The 13,937-nt window shown below is 40.9% G+C and overlaps 1 pseudogene; it reads left to right on the top strand.

Moving 5' to 3' along the window:
* The first annotated feature begins 1,559 nt into the window (after positions 1 to 1,559).
* LOC141130821 (U2 spliceosomal RNA) lies at positions 1,560 to 1,708 on the top strand (annotated as a pseudogene).
* Positions 1,709 to 13,937: the final 12,229 nt, after the last annotated feature.

Genomic DNA, 13,937 nt, shown 5'->3' on the forward strand with positions numbered 1-13,937 from the left:
GCTCCGGGCACAGTGCTCTGCGCCCCGAGCCCACCCTTATTGAAGCCAATTAGAGCCGTAGGCTCTAATCATGTTCTTCTAAAAAAAAAAAAAAAAAGGAAAAACCCCATTGGAATCCATGCGTCCGGTGCCCTGCATGTAAATTAGGGGCCAGACACATGAGCGGCCCGCCACTGGTCTAGTTACTAGGGTTTAAAAGTGGTGTTCTGTTTCAACTGCCCATATATGCAATGACATACTTCCTAAACCCAGTCGGACCAAAAATGATGCATGCTCTGAAGCAAGAGGAGATGGCAGCTATTGGCTACTGGCTTTGAAATTCCTTTTTCTAGTCCCGTCGTACGTGTTGTACGTCACCTCGTTCTGGATGGTCGGACTTTGGTGTGATCGTGTGTATTCAAGACAGTTTCAGCGGAACTCCGAGTTTATTCCGTCGGAAAAACCGGTCATGTGTACGCGGCATTAGTGATCCTGCCAGTAACACACTTTCTGTTTTAGGGTGTCTCCTCTATCTGTGGAGGAGCAATGGAGACACCCTTTAACAGCAGCACTATATGGAGAGGGTAGTGTTAGATGGAGTAGTAGATTTAGACAAATGTTACATAAGTGACTAACAACTTAAAGCCCCCAGCTGACACTTTTTAAGCAGTTAGAGAAAAAAAAAAGTTTATTTTTTTGAAATAAAGGATTTAATCAAATGAATAAAAGCTGACTATTGTAATTACCTCTGTCAGTTTTAAATTGCTTGTCTCAACACTCTACTTGCCAAATTTATGCACAGCTTGGTCTGCTTAAAAATAGTTGAAAGTGTAAAAAGACAATGGCTTTCACAAGTCCTATCTCTGCTTGGAAAGTGAAACTAGTAAACTAAGCCCATGGAAAGGTAGGGAATGTCTAGCCAAAGACTGTACCAACTAGCACCAAACAAGAAGGGCAACAGGGGAACATAGATAGGGCACAAAAATAAACAGGTTGCTGTGGTAGCACAAGTGAAGAGCAAGGCCTAGCAGCAAAAGTGTTAAATGACAGCAGTGTAAGTACCTGAATTTGACCTGTTATCAGCCTCTAGCATTACTTATACAGCAAATTTCAAAGAGGGGCCGGGCTGGAAAGCAGCACATTGAGGCAATCAGTAGTGCTGCAGTGCAAGGACAAAGCTTATATGAGGAGAGGGCAGAATGACAATGACAGAGAGATGAGGTCATCAGTGTGCTGCTTCTACTTTCACTGGTCAGTCACAGGCTGGGGGATGGGGTGGAGACAAAGTAAAACTGTAACACAGATCAGTTCCCCTCCACATGCAAGACAGGACTGTGCTGTGTGGCAGTTCATCTGTATATTTTGCTGTTTGCCTGGAGTTTAGCTTTATAAAACCTTTACACACTGTTATACACCTGTATATACTTCTTCAAATGTTTACATGAAAAAAGGATGCATGGTTTACATATGTAGCGTCTCCCTGACTTCCAAGGGCCTGATGGTGACCCCCAGAGCCAGAGAGAACTGACATTCCTCCTCAGGGTGCAGGTTACTAGGCATAGTGGGTGTGGTGCAAGGTGATTGCTTCTCGGCCTTTTGGCTAAGATCAAGTATAGTATCTGTTCTTATCAGTTGCCACAGAAGGTGCTGTGCTACTCCCAAAGGGGCAGGGCTATGCAAATCTGATGGTGTAATTGTACCTGGATGGCCTGTCTCAGTAGGAGCCACACTCGGCGCTCTCAGGTCGTAGGGGCCAATGATGGTCATATCCGAGCAGGCTTGATGGGTGCTCCTGGTGAGGATGGGTGCTGCATTTGGTCTGGCCGAAGGGCTGGGTTTTCCTGGCCTTCTGCCCAGGATTGGTGTGGTCGCTGTTCCTGTCAGTGTCTGGTGGAGGAGCTGGTGCAGCCCTGAAGAGAGATCGGGGTGGTGCCATGCAAATCCACTGATCTATAGTAATCCATCATTCTAATGCCAAAAGCAACAGGGCCACCTACTGACAGAACAGAGAGACCCAAACTCAGACTTAGGAAAGGAATCAGTGGATCAACCTACCAATTAGCCAGACTAGTTACCACCTAGCACAACTAGATTTATTAGCAGCCCTATTTAGTATTAGGGTGCTACACATATATTATAATACATGGTCAAGCCAGCCCACTACTAGTGATCCCTCTCTGGGTTTGGCAGAAAACAAATCAACGTGGGCTCAATGAATTAGGTAATAAACATCTCCTGTAGCAGAAATACTTCATTTGACTACAAGGAGGTGAACCAAAACTGCAAATTATTTATGAAAGACAATACATCTTTTCTTTGAGCACATTTTTTTGAATAACTTGCTCAAAGAAGTTCACATGATTAAGGCTAGATTAAGAACAACAGGTGCTTTAACCACAGCCCAACAAGGGTCCTCCCACTTTCCATTGCTCAACTGGCAAGACATTATTATTCAATACTTGCTGAAAGTGAAATAAAGGCCATACCCCACAGCTATATTTAATAAAAGTGCTTTCATTGTATTTATTTAATGGATTGAACATGGGTAAAACTCAAGTAATTGACTGGGGCCTTTTATTTAGAAATGATGAGGCAGCAAGGAAATGAAGACATATGAGCCCCATAGAAGTCTGTGGGGCTGTAAAGCCCCTGTGAGGCCATGAGAGAGACGTCTAGTGGTGTGGTATGTAAATAAATAACATATCTAATATTTGTATGCCCGCGCTAATGTAGAAAAAAGTGTCTATTAAATAATAATAACAATAAAGTGCTACAAACTGTTACATGGGCTGCAGCTCGACAAAAAGGTGTGTGGTCCCTTTAAATATTGTATATGCAGGTCCCCAGCGCTGTCCCCTTAAATTATACAATTCATACATATACACCATAAATCATAAAAAAATAATGTTCAGTTGTCCAAAAAATCATTAAAGTCCTCCCAACAAAGTGCAATCAGTACTCCAAATCTTCTTATGTGTGATAAGGTGCCGTGGTCCCCTTTTGTGCCCTCACTCACCAAATTATGAGTGTATCTCACTTTGAAGAAAGCACTATTGCACTTTGTTGGGTTGAATCTTATGAACTAATTTTTTTTAATGATTTATGGTGTATATGTATGAATTGTATCATTTAAGGAGACAGCGCCTGGGACCTGCATATACAAGTAAATAACATAGGCTGTGACAATCAGATCTTAGGAAGTAAATATCTAGAGAAGGGGGAGTGGTGGGATCAGTTAGCTCAGAACAAAGGAGAAAAAGGTTAAGTGCACTTATTCTTTAAGGGCATAATAGGTGTGGGGGTGGGGGGCACTTTGTAATGCCCACTTACCATGGTTACCTAGGCACTTGCTTATTTTGCTTAATGGTTAAATTGGTTCTAAAGCCTGGGTGTTTTTTACTTTAATGCAGGGAATGCATTAGGTTAAAAAACACCCTACTAACTGTCCCCCCCCCTCTAAACACTCACTTGAGCCTGTCAGTGAGTCATTGCTGTACCGGCTTTAGGGCTTCTCTTTCCTCTCTCTCCTCACTGGGACTCAGGTAGCAGCAGGAGCAGTAGTGTATTTAGGTTTTCTGATAATTTTATGGAGAGGACTAAGAAGATATAACCATGCCAATGGTGCAGAAGAAAATATATAGCACAGTGAAGAAGGTTTGTGGTCCAGGATGATAGGACAGTCAAAATTAGAAGCGCCCCCCCCACAGTTGCGGAATTTTGGCCGCCCGCATATTGGAAGCATTGCGGCCGCTTTATGGGGGCACTAGACTAATTTGCCTCTCAGCCCAGTCCGACCCATGAGACTAGCGCTACACTAACAGCAAGCCGGCTAGGACTCTTTCCGTGCTGCCCCCCTGCAAAGTGCTATCCTAGGCCTGGGCCTTGTTAGCCTAGGCCAGGATACAGCGTTGAGCAGGAGCTATTGACTCCTGCCGCTCTCAGTCAAGCCCTGTGAGAAGAGAGCAGGGGGTGGGGTTGAGCAACGCTGTGTGTGTGTCAATAGACACATGCAGCCCGGCTCAGGAGCAAGCCCACAGATGTCCCCCATTGTATGCGGCTTGCTATAGGAGCACACAGAGAAGAGGAGGAGCTTGGATCACCAGCAGGGACCCAAGAAGAGGAGTATTGAGGCAGCTCTATATAAAACCATTGCACAGAACTGAAAAGTATAACATCTTTGTTAATGTAATGAAAAAAGCAGCCTTTACAATGACTTTATTTTAGCAATGTAACTATGAACCAAATAAAGACATTACATGACAGACTCAAACATGGAATGACATGCCACCACGAGATTGTCCTCTATGGGCAACACTTTCATTTTTCACTTGCTTTGTGTTTTTGTGCAATACTCCCTAAGGGCTTATTTGAAGGAGTGGTAAAATGTATATGAAAGAGGTGACAGGCAGCAGTCTTACTGCCTTAGAAATAGATGATTTACTCTAGAAAACAATTGCAGAGAGCCTTTTATATAAAAAATACAAAAAAGGGATGTGGTTTGTAATGCTAAAATAGATACATTTAACAAACTAAGCAGCACAACTTCATGCATTATGTAAATTATCCCCACAGTGCTCTATTTTTCCTACAGGATAGAAATTGGTTATATTAAACAAAAAGCTCTTATCGATGATACTAGGTAATATGTGGCAATAATGCCTTTGTAGTATCTGTAAATAGATTTGTCAGCCTGACATTTACAGCACTCAGAAATTAAACTGTAGCTGTTCAAAACTGTTGGGTGAAACCTTTAACACACGGAGATCCTTTATAGGGGAAAAAAATGGTAGCTATGCATTATATGTTGATATAATTAAATTATTTTAAAAAATGACATTTTTTTTTAAAGTTACCTTGAAACCCTTCCAACTCCACAGTGTGAAATCAAGTGCTTACACAGATTTACTGGCACCACATTAACAATATCTGTTCCTGTTTGGCACGCTCTGGCACCTGGCATAGCTCTGTGATGGAGACTCTAAGCCACAGTTCCCCTAGGCTGGCATAACTTTGCTCATTTAGTCTAAATGAATACATTAACGGTGACTCTGTAGCTGCAGGTGGGTATCACTGTATCAAATTATTTCACAAGCAGAACTATTATTGCATTTGGTCTTACCCAATAAAATCAGTTCTAGTCCCTCTTGACTAGGGTCATTTCCCTTCACTAACTACAAATCTCACACATGTTCTCTCATTGGAAACTCTTTCTGTTTCGCTATGTTGTAATTTTATTCGGTTGTCCCTTAACTATTGCACTAATAAAGTATGTTAAATTGTCAAAGTGATTTTATTAGGACAAATCAAGGAAACCCAATGCAATTTGTACACTTTAATATGATATTGAAGAACCAGTAGATAAAAAAAAAGTTCATTCATAGGCCACAAATAAAATTTAGTACAGCCCAGCATTTCCCATGAAATAAAGATTTACAGTATGTTCCAGCTTAGGTAAGTGTGTGCCAAAATAATTTAGAGCTATCCTACAGAAAAATAGTTTGGCTAATGATTCAGGGATATAGATTTTAAATTGTGCATAATAGAAACATCCAATTAAAGAGTCAGACCACTATAACCTGATATTGCACTTAAGTTTTAAAGTCTGACCATCTGCAGTAGGCTTTTCAAAAGGGTGTACATAGTTACATAGTTAGTCAGGTTGAAAAAAGACACAAGTCCATCCAGTTCAACCATAAAATAAATAAATAAATAAAATAAAAAAATATCATACAATCCAATATACCCAATTCTATACCCACAGTTGATCCAGAGGAAGGCAAAAAACCCCAGCAGAGCATGCTCCAATTTGCTACAGAAGGGGAAAAAAATCCTTCCTGATCCCCCAAGAGGCAATGGGCTTTTCCCTGGATCAACTTTACCTATAAATGTTAGTACCCAGTTATATTGTGTACATTTAGGAAAGTATCCAGGCCTTTCTTAAAGCAATCTACTGAGCTGGCCAGAACCACCTCTGGCGGGAGTCTATTCCACATTTTCACAGCTCTTACTGTGAAGAAACCTTTCTGTATTTGGAGATTAAATCTCTTTTCCTCTAGACGTAAATAGGGCCCCAGCGTCCTCTGCGATGACTGTAAAGAGAATAACTCAACACCAAGTTCACTATATGGACTGTATAAACCCATGAGAATGGAATGTGAAAAATTATTGCGCTAACCTGTGTGGAAAGAAAAAAGGAGCTGCTACACATGAATGTGACAAAAATTCATATAAAAGTGAAAGTTGAAAATGTAGCGCTTAAAATAAAACAAAATTAATGAACTGTATAAACCCATGAGTTACCATGTATATGAAAAAACAATGCCAAATACCATGTGTACATAAACAGTGGTATTTGGCATTGTTTTTTCATATACATGGTCACTCATGGATTTATACAGTTCGTTAATTTTGTTTTATTTTTAGCGCTACATTTTCTACTTTCACTTTTCCAATTAATTTTCAGACCTGAAAATATTCCAAATTGTTCTATCGTGTGGAGTGCATTTCTTAATGATGGGCCCGAGTCTGCCAGGTATAATAGCGTATCATCTGCATACATGCTAATTTTTTCCATCAGGGAACCCATTTCAAGTCCTTTAATTTCTGGGTTTGTTCTAATGGCTTTTGCCAAAGGTTCAGCCGCAAGGGCATAAAGTAATGGGGATAGGGGGCAGCCCTGTCTTGTGCCTCTGCTGAGGTCGAATAACCCAGATGACCATCCATTAGCTCTGGCCTTGGGTGCCTGGTATAGGAGTTGAACCCATTTAATACATTTTGGTCCAAATCCGTAGCTCTCTAAACATTTCCAGAGATACCTCCACTCTACCGAGTCGAAGGCTTTCGCTGTGTCTAAAGTCACAACAACCCTTGAACCGACCTCCTCGTGTGTAGCTTGTAGGTTAATGTATAGTTTTCGAAGGTTAAACGATGTGTTTCGTCCAGGCATAAAACCAGTCTGGTCTGCGTGTATTAATGTTAATATTACTTGATTGAGTCTGATGGATAGTACTTTGGCAAGTATTTTGAAATCAACCTGTAGGAGTGATATTGGGCGATAAGACTCTGGGAATCCCAGATCTTTGCCGGGTTTGGGAATGAGAACTATTGTGGCCTCTGTCATAGATGGGGGTAAAGCTCCAGTCTCAAATAGATGATCATACAACTTTAATAGTTTAGGGGTTAGAAGTTCACTGAATTGGGAATAGAACTCTATTGGAAGTCCATCCGAACCGGGGGACTTGGACCTAGCAAAGCTAGCCATGGCAATTGATATTTCGTCTGCTGTGAGCGGTGCTTCCAATAGTTCTATCTGTTTTTCTGTTAACTGTGGAAAAGTTACCTTTTCAAGAAAAAGAGACATGAGGTGGGTCTCAGTGGGGGCTGTCATTGTGTATAAGTCAGCGAAGAAGTCTCTGAACATTGAGGTTACTGTAGGTGGGTCTGCAATTTTTTGTCCCCCGGGACCATGTAACGTGATAATCACAGGAGGTCTATCTTCGCTATGTGCCAAGTATGCCAGTAACTTTCCCGCCTTTTCCCCATGTTCAAACATTTTCTGTTTGGAGAAGAATATTTTTTGTTTGGTTTTCTGGTACTGTAACTGGTTAACCACTCTAGTCTATCATTTGAGCTGTTTCTACTTTCACTTTTATATGAATTTTTGTCACATGGTATTTGGCATTGTTTTTTCATATACATGGTAACTCATGGGTTTATACAGTTCATTAATTTTGTTTTATTTTAAGCGCTACATTTTCAACTTTCACTTTTATATGAATTTTTGTCACATTCATGTGTAGCAGCTCCCTTTTTTCTTTCCACACAGGTTAGCGCAATAATTTTTCACATTCCATTTTCACTATATGGACCCCTTATATATTTGAACATATTGATCATATCCCCCCTTATTCTCCTCTTCTCAAGAGTGAATAAATTCAGTTCCTCTAATCTTTCCTCATAGCTGAGCTCCTCCACGCCTCTTATCAGTTTGGTTGCCCTTCTCTGCACTTTCTCCAGTTCCCCCAATATCCTTTTTGAGAACTGGTGCCCAAAATTGAACTGCATATTCCAGATGAGGTCTTACTAATGATTTGAACAGGGGCAAAATTATATCTCTCTCTCTGGAGTCCATAGCTCTTTTAATACAAGAAAAGACTTTGCTCGCTTTGGAAACTGCAGCTTGGCATTGCATGCTATTATTGAGCTTATGATCTACCAAAAACTCCAGATCCTTCTCCACTATGGATTCTCCCAGTTGTACTCCCCCTAGCATGTAAGATGCATGCATATTCTTAGCCCCCAAGTGCATAACTTTACATTACTCAACATTAAACCTCATCTGCCACATAGTCGTCCAATTAGACAGTGCATTGAGGTCGGCTTGTAAATTGGAGACATCCTGTAAGGACGTTATTCCACTGCATAGCTTGGTGTCATCTGCAAAGACAGAAATGTTACTTTTGATCCCAGTCCCTATATCATTTATAAAGGTATTAAAAAGTAAGGGTCCCAGCACTGAACCTTGGGGTACACCACTGATAACCCTAGACCATTCAGAGTAATGCCGCGTACACACGAGCGGACTTTACGGTAGACTTTGCCCGGCGGACTTTTCGACGGACTTTACGACGGACTTTCTGAATGAACGGACTTGCCTACATACGATCAACCAAAGTCCGTTGAATTCGTACGTGATGACGTACGACCGGACTAAAATAAGGAAGTTCATAGCCAGTAGCCAATAGCTGTCCTAGCGTGGCTTTTTGTCCGTCGAACTAGCATACAGACGAGCGGACTTTTCGACCGGACTCGAGTCCGTCGGATAGATTTGAAACATGTTTCAAATCTAAATCCGTCCAACTTTTGAGAAAACATAGTCCGCTGGAGCCCACACACGATCGAATTGTCCGACGAAATCCCGTCCGCCGGGCAAAGTCTGCCGTAAAGTCCGCTCATGTGTACGCGGCATTTGAATCATTAACCACTACTCTCTGAACTCTGTCTTTTAGCCAGTTTTCTATCCATTTACAAACTGATATTTCCAAGCCTGTAGACTTTACCTTACACATGAGCCGTGTGTGCGGAACTGTATCGAACGCTTTTGCAAAATCCAAGTATAACACGTCCACCGTCACCTCTCTGTCCAAGGTTTTACTTACCTCCTCATAAAAAGAAATCGGGTCTGTCTGACAACCTCTGTCTATCGTGAATCCATGCTGTCTGTTGCTTAAAATTTTTTTTTTCCAGCAAAAACTCATCTATGAGGTCTTTTATTAAATGCTCCAGTATCTTCCCGACTATCGAAGTTAAACTAGCAGGTCTATAGTTATTTGATGGATACTAGGTGTGTCCACCTAGTTAATTTTTTTTAACAAAAGACAAAAATGAAGAAGGTGTCTGCCTTTGAACTAGGAGACATAACAAAAGACAGTGGGGCATTCAGCTCTCCAGGGTTTGTTCACAATTGAGTTTTGGATTGAATGATTCTTTAACCCCAATAAGTATCAGATATGGGATATGTCATGGCAATCAAATTATTAAAGAAAAATTACCTGGCTGCAATAACCACAGCTGCATTGAAAAATCTAGGCAAACTTTTTGCAGACGTTTTGGAGGGCTAAAAAGCTATCTGAACCATTTTATACAGTGAAAATATTGCCAATTCCCTTACAGCCCCTGCTTCCTAGCTTTCTAGGAATCACCCTTGGTTCCGTGACCTATCTAGGTCCTGTTGGTCCACTGCTTTTCTGCTGGTCTCCATTTACAGATGGCCCCCTCCCACTCCTGATTGGCTACAGGCATGATGATGTCAGACTTTTAGAAACCAATGAAAGGACAGCAGGACAAATAGAAAGAGTAAACTTCCCAATTGGGAACACAGTGAGTGATAAAAATCTGCCAGGGGTTCTAGATGTCTATTCAAACCTAAAAGTGCATGCTACTAAATAACTTCATTTTTCAACCTATATACCTCTTATGGACTCCAACAATTTTTCCATTTTAGCTACAGAGCACATTCTTTTGGCAATCAATTTGTCATTTCTTATGATACTAATATAATGGTTCAACATTTTATTTTATTTTCTACATACTCAAAAAAAACAAGAAAAAAAAAAAATCACACAAAATTGAATCCCACTGAATTCTACAGTGCCTTGCAAAAGTATTCACTCCCTTAGCTTTTTACCTATTTTGTTACATTACAGCCTTTAGTTCAATGTTTTTTTTAATGTGCATTATATGTGATGGATCAGAACACAATAGTCTAAGTTGGTGAAATAAAATTAGAAAAATATATACATAAAACTATTTTTCAGAAATAAAAAAATGATAATTGGCATGTGCGTATGTATTCACCCCCTTTGTTATGAAGCCCATAAAAAGCTCTGGTGCAACCAGTTACCTTCAGAAGTCACATAATTAGTGAAATGATGTCCATCTGTGTGCAATCTAAGTGTCACGTGATCTGTCATTACATATACACACCTTTTTGAAAGGCCCCAGAGGCTGCAATACCTAAGCAAGAGGCACCACTAACCAAACACTGCCATGAATACCAAGGAACTCTCCAAACAAGTAAGGGACAATGTTGTTGAGAAGTACAAGTCGGGGTTAGGTTATAAAAAAAATATCCAAATCTTTGATGATCCCTAGGAGCACCATCAAATCTATCATAACCAAATGGAAAGCACATGGCACAACAGCAAACCTGCCAAGAGACGGCCGCACACCAAAACACACGGACCGGGCAAGGACAAAATGACACGTTTTGAGTTTGCAAAAAGGTATGTGGGAAACTCCCAAAATGTATGGAGGAAGGTGCTCTGGTCTGCTGAGACTAAAATTGAACTTTTTGGCCATCAAAGAAAATGCTATGTCTGGCGAAAACCCAACACATCACATCACCCAAAGAATACCATCCCCACACTGAAACATGGTGGTGGCAGCATCATGCTGTGGGGATTTTTTTCAGCAGTTGGGACTGGGAAACTGGATAGAGTTGAGGGAAAGATGGATGGTGCTAAATACAGGGATATTCTTGAGCAAAACCTGTACTACTCTGTGTGTGATTTGAGGCTAGGATGGAGGTTCACCATCCAGCAAGACAATGACCTCAAACACACTGCTAAAGCAACACTTGAGTGGTTTAAGGGGAAACATGTAAATGTGTTGGAATGGCCTAGTCAAAGCCCAGACCTCAATCCAGTAGAAAATCTGTGGGGGTGAATAGTTATGCACATTGACTTTTTCTGTTATTTTGTCCTATTTGTTGTTTGCTTCACAATAATAAAAAAAAAAATCTTCAAAGTTGTGGGCATGTTTTGTAAATTAAATGATGCAAATCCTCAAACAATCCATGTTAATTCCAGATTGTGAGGCAACAAATGCCAAGAGGGGTGAATACTTTTGCAAGGCACTGTATGTGGACAAATCCTGTTGTTTAATTCTTACCATTTTCATGGCTAAAAGGGACACAAATGTCAAAAAAGACAGAGAAAGGGACTGATGACAGAGATTACCCAGTCCCTTTCTCTGCAGCCTTAGCTGCACTGGACTGTGAATGAATGGAAAGTGCTCTGTGCTGAGTGGCTGTTCATTCACAGACTGAAGCATAGGAAACACAGTTGTACCGATCACTTACTGTGTTCATTTAGAAAAGGAAGGGGTTGGTAAATAACAAATTTACCGGCCCCTTCCCCTGCTCTCTATCCTGAAATTTCCCTCTCCCCCACGGAGGACGCTGGGAGCACATGGAGCACCGGGTAGCCAAAAGAGGAGGAACAGGAAAAGGAAGGGCAGCAGGGATGGTATTTACTGGTTCCCTCTGCAGCCCCTGAATGCCAGCTTGAGGAAGGAGAGGAGAGGTGGCTGAGGAAAGGGGATTGGTACTAGTAAATGCCACCCCCATTGTCCCCTCTTTCCAAATTCCAGGGGTCGGCAAGGAAGGACCGCGGTCTGCCCATCACCTACTTGTGATCTACAGGTAAATCGCGATCAATGGTCTGCCGACCCCCCGATTTAAATCATTTACGTAAGGGCTGCCTTAATGCTGTATGTGGTGTTACAGCACAGTACGATTTTCAAAGACATTCTCAGCAACAACTCATGAGAGAGGATGAATCTGCCTACTGAGGGCACAGACAGCAATAAACCCTGACAGCTGTTTTAATTCCTCTCCACTCTATCCAAAACAACATTTTTTTTTTAGTTAGTTTTTAAGAGGCTAAAGCAGGATAAAATTGGCTAGCAGCAAGGCAGTTTTAAATGGAGATAATAGATGCATTTTACATTGAGGAACATTATTCTTAAATTGTTCAACAATTTTTAGAGGCAGCTTTTTACAGACTGGTGAACCTCTTTGCCCATCTTTACTTCTGAGTTACTCACACTCTCTATGATGTTTTTTTTCAACCCAGTAATGCCACTGACCTGTTACCAATTAACCTAATTAGTTGCGAAATGTTCTTCCAGCTCTTTCTTTTTAGTGCCACCTACTTTTCCAGTTTTTTGTTGCTCTGTCCCAACTTTTTCAAGATGTGTTGCTGCCATCAATTTCAAAATGACCTTTTTTTTTTAAATGGTCCATTTTCTAAGTTTAAACATTTGATATGTTTTCTATTTTCTTTTATGAATAAAATATGGATTTACGAGATTTGCAAATCATTGCATTCTGATTTTATGTAGATTTTATACAACATCCCAACTTTTTTTGGCTGTAGTTATGGCTACACTGCAGATTAAAAGAAAACATGTTGTACTGTTATTTGTTATGCTTGTAATGGCGCTAATGATATGTTTCTGGTACACTGGCAGCAAAATTATTGGGCAATGCAATTGTGACCGTCAGTGCAGCTGCTGCTTCCCAGTTGACAGCAATGAGTCTGCCTGCATAGGGATGCATGGAACACCTGTGTGGGTAAACTCAGCCCTCACATGGGGTATGGATTCATACGCCCCATGTGAATGAGGCCTAAACAATATTTGTTTTTTCCAAAAATATTCCATACACATTCACTACTTAATGGCCCTGTAAACTATTTTTTCATGAAATTGTTCCTTACTGTGTTACTCCTTTTCTCCCTCACATCCTCCATTTGTTTGGAACAAGTACCCAGATAGCAAGCAATTGAGCAGCAAGTTTGATAATGACTTGCTAAGCTACTTGCCAGGCTACACGCGTTTGTTGCACAATTGCAGCAAGTCCGCATTGCACGACTCCAGATCGACTTTCTTTGCAAACATTCTGCAAGTCTGCTGCAAGTTCTGGTTCAGTTATGTTGTTGTCATCCTGCCACAGTGGTCACTGTGACTTGCAGAGCTCTTGCTGTAGACTCACCACTGCAACTTTGCTCTTGCTAGAGACTTACCATGTAAGTTTGCTACAAATTGGAAAAGTGTCAACTAGAACTTGTGCTTCAAGTGCTCTGCAAGTGTAAAACTTGCCAGTGAAAATGTGCAACAAGGTAACAGGCTTACATTTCAACATCGCCACAAATTTATGGCAAATTATCCTTGTTATCTGGGGCATTCCACTTGGGAGCACAGCCTACCTTTCCTCCAATAGTCAGACTTGTTCTGACCCCCCCCCCCCCCGCACATCTCTTCACAGGGAAGATAACTGTTCTGCTCTTTCTCTACCTCCTGCTGACACCTTCCCTACAGTCTCCACCCCTCACCTCTCTAAGCCCCATTTGCTGCTCGTGTTATCATTTATGAAAAAAATAGAATTAAAGCTATATAGAAATTATATATATGCCTTAAAATGGTAGAAAAACCAAAAGAAACATTTATTGTATATTATTATATTGCAGTTTACCAATTCTTAGATGTGATGGCTGCATTTGTTTTTTCCCCCCTTATTTTTACCTAATGATCTGGCCAGTCTGTTGTTTTTTAACAAGCTGTCCTGTCCTGCAGCTTGCTTAAAAAAAAAAAAAAAAATGCAGCCACCACATTTT

Source organism: Aquarana catesbeiana, linkage group LG02 (genome assembly GCF_042186555.1).
Source record: "Aquarana catesbeiana isolate 2022-GZ linkage group LG02, ASM4218655v1, whole genome shotgun sequence".
NCBI lineage: Eukaryota > Metazoa > Chordata > Amphibia > Anura > Ranidae > Aquarana > Aquarana catesbeiana.